Here is a 6,690-nt window from a genome sequence, read left to right as displayed (position 1 = left end):
GTCACGCATGTGCAGCTGTTCAGGCCGCCGCCCCCTCCACGCCCCTATCGTCCATCGTTGGCGGGGGGCTTGGGCCGGCTTCTCCGCGTCTTCCAGCGTTTGCCGTCTCGCGGTGCTCACGTTGATGAGGACGGCCTGACTTGTCCCAGGAACGGGCGGACTCTTGCTTTTCCAGGCTTGGAGAAACGAGTGCTGTTGTCTTTATTAACCCTTGGAACTGCCGGGCAAGTGTGTGACACACCTTCCTGGCCTGCTGGCAGCGCCATCTGCTGCGTCCACGCTAGACGCGGCCCTTGCCCCGCCTGCAGTGTGATTGCGGGCCCTTTTCCAGGACGTCTTCAGGGCTGCGCCCAGGCCCGCGGTCTGTTGGGCTGGCTGTGAGCTGTGGGCCTGCGTCTCTGAACGGGCTCTCTCGGTCTGTTGTTGCCTCTGGGCCTTGGGGTGGAGCTGGAAGCCGCCCAGTGCCCCCAGCCCCGGGCCCTCTGCCCTTCTTCCCAGCCCCACGCCCGCCATCCCCACGTGGTGTCTAAAGCTCGAATTGCCGCCCCATCAGCAGAGCTGTGTGTGTGAGCTCTGCTTCCTCGTGGTCAACAGAAAATAACTCAGCAAAATGTAATTTAAAAAAGCAGTGTTTATTATTTTTCCTGAGTTATACATGGACAAATGGATAAAACAGAAAAAGGAAATAGGACCATGCAGAAGCAGCCAGGCAGGAGCCGTGCCAGCCCAGGGGGACTGCGGCTGGCACCGGGGTGGGCACGATGCCCTGCGTGGACGCTCTATCTTTTCCGTGTGTGAGGCGCCACGCCAGCCCTGGGCGGTACCACACCTTCCAGGTTTCCTAGTGCGATTAGGTGAGAAGGTCACGCGTGGTTGTTGCAGTTTCACTTCCTCTGCTTCCTGCCTTGAGCGGCTCCTGGCTTCTTTCTTGCGAGCTGCCTGGGTGTTTTTACCGGCTCTGTTGCACAGCTCACCATCTCCGTATAGATTTGAGAAAACATCTCTGCCGAGAGTGCTTTGTCCTAACAGTTCAGATATTTTTCCAGCTAAGTTATTTGTATGGCTTTGAGCCTTAGACAGCTCTGCGGCCAGCTGCCCAGCCTCCCCGACGTGTGCTGGCCCTCTGGTGCCCGGGTCAGTATGGGAAGGGGGTTCTCCTGTGAGCACCGGCTGCTCGCTTGCTGTAAGACCTGGAGGACCCCGATCCCCAGCCCCAGCACCGGACTGTGGCCTGTTCTGTCCCCTCCAGCAGCCTGTGTCCGGGACCAGTGTACCTGAGACCCGGCTCCTCACCACTGCTGTTCACTGGGTTCAGCTTCCCGCAGACCAGGCTGGGGGCTGCCTGGAGGGGCTTCGCGGGGGCGCCTGAGTGAGCAGCTTGGCCTCCGGGCCTGTTCCCTTCTCCCCAGAGCAGCCTCTCTGCCGCCGCCACACCATCTTCCCTGCGGTGGAGGGCGTCCTGGGTCTGGCCACTCCCGCCCAGCCTGTGCATCCGCCGCCTTTCCCACTGACCACACGGCTCCCGACTTTGGTCCGTCTGCGGTCCCAGCCCTGCTCCCTGCAGTGTGAGCAGAACCCAGCCTGAGCCTAAAAGGTTCCAGCCTCCGTCTGCCTGCCCCTCCAGCCACGGGTGGCCAAGACTGGGCCCAGAGCTGTCCCCTCCCCCAGCTCAGACCTGGGACACAGAGGGGCTCGAGGGACCTGGGGGCTTCTCCTGGGGGGTCCAGATCACCCGCTGGTGCCCAGAGGCGCCTCAGGGCCTGGCCCCATCCGTCCCTGCAGGCCCACTTCCCCCTCATCACCCCTGCGTCTCAGGACGTGGGGAGCAGAGCCCCTCGTCCCAGGAGGGGCTGCTGTGTCTGCCTTCTGAATAAACAGCATCAGAATCATCAAGGGAAGTTTCAAAGGGCCCAGTTCTGCCCTTCTGCCCCTACGCGTCCCCTCTCGGTCCCTCCGAGGTGTATCTGACAGGCTGTGTATCCTGTCCTTTCTGACATCGCCCTTGATGTAACCTTTAAAGGCAAAGCCCCCCCGCTTTATCGGCCCACTGGGCCTGGCCCGCTCCCATCCCCGTGCGGACGCTGTGGCCGTGAGGCGTGCAGAACGCACACCGGCTACCTTGCCTCAGGAGCGCCCCTCCCTGTGCCACGCTCCTGGAGGCCCCGGCCTGTCCCCCACCCGCAGCCCGGGGCCCACTTTCCTGGGGTCTGCCGTGCCCGGGCTTTGGGAGGGGGCCGCAGTCCCTTCCTGAACTTGGACGTCACCATGACCCCCGGCCATCTGTGAACTGGGGTTTTTAAAGCTTCAGGGGAGCTGTGCTCAAGGGTGCTTGTTTGGGACGTGGTGTGTCACCACGCCTGCCCCCGGTGTGTGCAGAGCAGAACGTGGGGGCAGGGGAACACCCCATCCTGTTGTCTCTGCCAAGACCACCTCCACGTCCCCGCTCGTGGGAGCCCCTTGGCGTATTGTTCTCGAGAGTTGACGCCACGTTTGTTTCAGGAAGCTAGCTCCATCAGAAGGGTCACTCCTAACTGTAGAATGTTACTCAGTGGCCCATCAGATAATGCACTCGAGAAAGTTCTCTAATTTGGGGTCTGAAATGCCAGAATGGACAGATGAGGCCCAATATTTGTTCAGTCTTTCAAAAGTATTTTTGCAGTGGAATGAAAAGAGCTCCCAGGACGGAGCGCTCACAGCTGGGAAAACAGTTGCTGCTTTGAAGACGGTTTTCCCAGGCACAGGGCTCACGTCTCCTGCTGCGAGGGGCAGAGATGGCGTCTGGTGTCAGCGGAGGGCTCCTGGCCAGGGCCAGACCGTCTGAGCTGGGCCGCCCCGGGGAGCACGCCTTGAGGAACTTGGAGGAGCTCGTCCCACAGATGCACACCTGAGGCAGCAGGACGCACCTGCACGTCCCCGAGGCCCCAGCCTCCAGGTGTCAACCCACTGAGCTTTTGCTCAGAAGCCACATGTTAGAAGGCAAGTGGGGTTGAGGTCTTGGCTCCCAGTGACCTCTGCCTCTGCCTTTGAGTCCCAAGCCTTTCCTGGCCCGGCCTGTTCTTCAGGGCTGAGCACGGTGGCCACCAAAGTCGGACACCTCCACCCAGCAGCCCTCCTGGCCTGGAGGCGCAGGGCAGCTGGAGCCAGGCTCTACCTGCTGCAGGGCAGGGGCAGACGTGCGTGATGGGCGTCCCTAGGTCTGGCGTGTGTGTCTCGGTGCCAGGACCTGGGGCTCAGCACGCAGGACACAGGCTAAGGCTAAGGACAGACGTGTGTCAGGGTACAGGCCGACTGCTGTGACACAGAGCCCCCACAATACAGAGCCTGAACTAGAAGCGGGCTCTCATAGCAGAGGGGACGGCTCCGGGACGCCTGCAGTGGCTCCCCCGGCCGCTCAGGCCGGAAGGCTGTCCCTTTTGGCATCTTGACCTGGTTCTCCCTCCCCAACCCCGGCCCCTGGCTGCTGCTTTTTTTTTTTTTAAGATTTTTTTGGATGGGGACCACTTTATTTTTCGGAGAAGGCAATGGCACCCCACTCCAGCACTCTTGCCTGGAAAATCCCATGGACGGAGGAGCCTGGTAGGCTGCAGTCCATGGGGTCGCTAAGAGTCGGGCACGACTGAGCGACTTTACTTTCACTTTTCACTTTCATGCATTGGAGAAGGAAATGGCAACCCACTCCAGTGTTCTTGCCTGGAGAATCCCAGGGACGGGGGAGCCTGGTGGGCTGCTGTCTATGGGGTCGCACAGAGTCAGACACGACTGAAGCGACTTAGCAGCACTTTATTTTTAAGTCTTTATTGAATTTGTTATGATGGTGCTTCTGCTTCTGTTTTTTTGGCCACGAGGCATGCAGGGTGATAGTTCCCCAACCAGGGATCGAACCTGACCCTCCAGCCCCCATCAGGAGCACAGAGTCTTAACCACTGGGCGGCCAGGGAAGTCTCCTCCCGCTTCCCACCACTGCTTTTGGAAAACTATTCATGGGCGTTTCCCAGCCAGACCCTGGGTTGGCGAGGACCCTGGCGGATCCCGCTCTGTCACTCTCCTCCGCTCCCTCAGGCTTCTGGGGACATTGGTCTGGAAGGCCTGTTCTTCCCGATGTTCCCCGTTTTTGAGGGGCCGATTTTTGCAGGTATTGCTCCAGGCAGAGGTTGTCAGGCTGTCCGGCAGGGTGGCGGCCTCCTGGGCAACCTCACTGACTTCCTCAGCTGTGTGTGTGGGCGCTCGACCCTCCTGCTGACTCCGCGGATAAGTGGGTTCAGCGGGTGGCGGGGCGGGGGTGAAACCTGTGAGTGGAGACAGTGGCCGCCGTGGTCTTCCTCCTCTCTGGGTGGTTTGCACTGTGGAGTCAGCAGAGAAAACTGTCCCGTCAGCTGCAGAGGGAGTGTTCTGAGCAGGGCTGAACCTCCTGTCTGGTTGGCTGTGGGAGCTGATCGTGCCCTCCATGAGAGAGCCCGAGGCTCCTGGGGCGGGGGGCCTGTGGGGGCCCACATGCCTCCCGGGTGGCAGCGCGACCAGTCCCTGGGCTGACGGGGACGGCGCCCTTGTGGTGACTGGACTCTCCAGGACTCCCTTGCAGCTGATCTCGTGATAAGTTTTAGAGTGACTTCACCCACTGACGAGGCTTGGAGTCGCAGTCAGGGTTCCCTCCTCTTTTGTTCTGTGTTTCTTTAGCCTGTAAAACCCTTGCTCCTGGATGAGATCCCCGCCCTCTGGACAATGGCAAAATCCAGACCCACTCAGAGCCGCTGGCTCTCTGACGGCACCGAATTGGGTGTTTCAGGTGAGGCTGCGGTGGGGCCCATAGGCGCGGGGACCGCCCGGGACGGAAGGGCCTTTCTTGGGCTCTCCAGCCGCGTGGAGCCGTGTCGGCCTCGGCGCTGGTGTTGAGGTGCTGGGGCGGGTCCTGCTCTGATGGCTGGTGCCCCTGCTTCCTTGAGACACCCCCCTCCCCCGTCTTCTGGCCCCACAGCCCTTCCCTGCGGGCTTGCTGGTGGGTGCAGGCCTTAGAACGTGCCACAGGGCACGGTGGGCTCAGGGACTCACATGCCCTTGACCCGGAGGCTGGTGGGCACTCAGTGGGGAGCAGGGCTGGGCCACCGACTCTGCCTTCCTCCTGCCCTCCACTGTCCTTGATGTGGTGTTCAGAGGCCTTAGAGACCTGAGCGGAGGCGCTTCTGTGCAGCTGCCCTGCTGTCTCAGGTGCCCACACTGCGCACACACATGCACTCCACACCCATCAGGTGCCCACACCCAGCACATACACTCCACACCACACGCCCCGTGCTCAGCCCCAGTGTGCACAGCACAGCACACACCCCGTGCTCACCCCCAGCATGCACACCACACCACACACCCTGTGCTCACACCCCGTGTGCACATACCACACGCCCTGTGTTCACACCAAGCGCGCACACACCACACGCCCTGTGCTCATACCAAGCACGCACTCCACACCACACTCCCCGTGCTCACCCCCAGCATGCACACCACACCACATGCCCTGTGCTCACCCCCAGTACGCATACCACACACCCTGTGCTCACACCCAGCGTGCATACCACAGCACACGCCCCGTGCTCACACTCAGCACGCACACACCATATGCCCCGTGCTCACCCCCAGCGTGCACACCACACCACATGCCCTGTGCTCACCCCCAGTACGCATACCACACACCCTGTGCTCACACCCAGCGTGCATACCACAGCACACGCCCCGTGCTCACACTCAGCACGCACACACCATATGCCCCGTGCTCACCCCCAGCGTGCACACCACACCACATGCCCTGTGCTCACCCCCAGTACGCATACCACACACCCTGTGCTCACACCCAGCGTGCATACCACAGCACACGCCCCGTGCTCACACTCAGCACGCACACACCATATGCCCCGTGCTCACCCCCAGCGTGCACACCACACCACATGCCCTGTGCTCACCCCCAGTACGCATACCACACACCCTGTGCTCACACCCAGCGTGCATACCACAGCACACGCCCCGAGCTCATTGCCACCACAGATGCTGGGCCAAAGTCCAGCCCCAGTTCCCACCCCCGAGGCTGCTCCGCGCCCGCCCTTCCTTCCCCGCCATGTCTGCTTCTGCTGCAGCAGCTCTGCGTTGGGAATCCGCGCTTCATTAGTGTGCTCGATTCCTAATGGTTGAGGATCATCTCAGGGTTTCTCCCCCACACCCATGGGGTAAAGGGCCAGCCAGGGGGTGCTTTAGGTCCCCCGCTTTCCCTCCGATGGGGTGGGTGCACAGCCCAGCTTCTACTGACATGAGTGCCGCCCTCCTGCCACAGGGGCGCGGGCCTGGGTTGGGGGTAGGTTAGGGAGCCCCAGGCCTCTGGGAGGTCACACTGGGTGCTGAACCGGCCTTTGTGCCAGCTGCTCCCCGCTGCTGGGCTCCTTTCCGCCTGGGAGAGCAGTGGTGCCAGGAAACAGCAAAGCCATCGAACGCCTTGATTTTATCTTGTGCCTCTCCTGCCAGAATGGTTAGATCAGCCTCCGCTGTCAGACAAACGCTCAGAGAGGGCGGGTATGAGCACCAGGCTCTTGGGTGAAAAGGGGCTCGAGAGCACCAGTCCGGGAAGAGCCCTTTGGCTAAGTCGGAGTCTCTGCCTGTACCTGCCCGTCAGACTGTCCAGGCTGCCTGTGCACCTCCTGGGTTTGCTGGAGGGGC

This window comes from Bison bison, unplaced genomic scaffold (assembly GCF_000754665.1).
Source record: "Bison bison bison isolate TAMUID 2011002044 unplaced genomic scaffold, Bison_UMD1.0 scf7180017853192, whole genome shotgun sequence".
In the NCBI taxonomy this organism is placed as follows: domain Eukaryota; kingdom Metazoa; phylum Chordata; class Mammalia; order Artiodactyla; family Bovidae; genus Bison; species Bison bison.
This window is presented reverse-complemented; position numbering follows the sequence as displayed.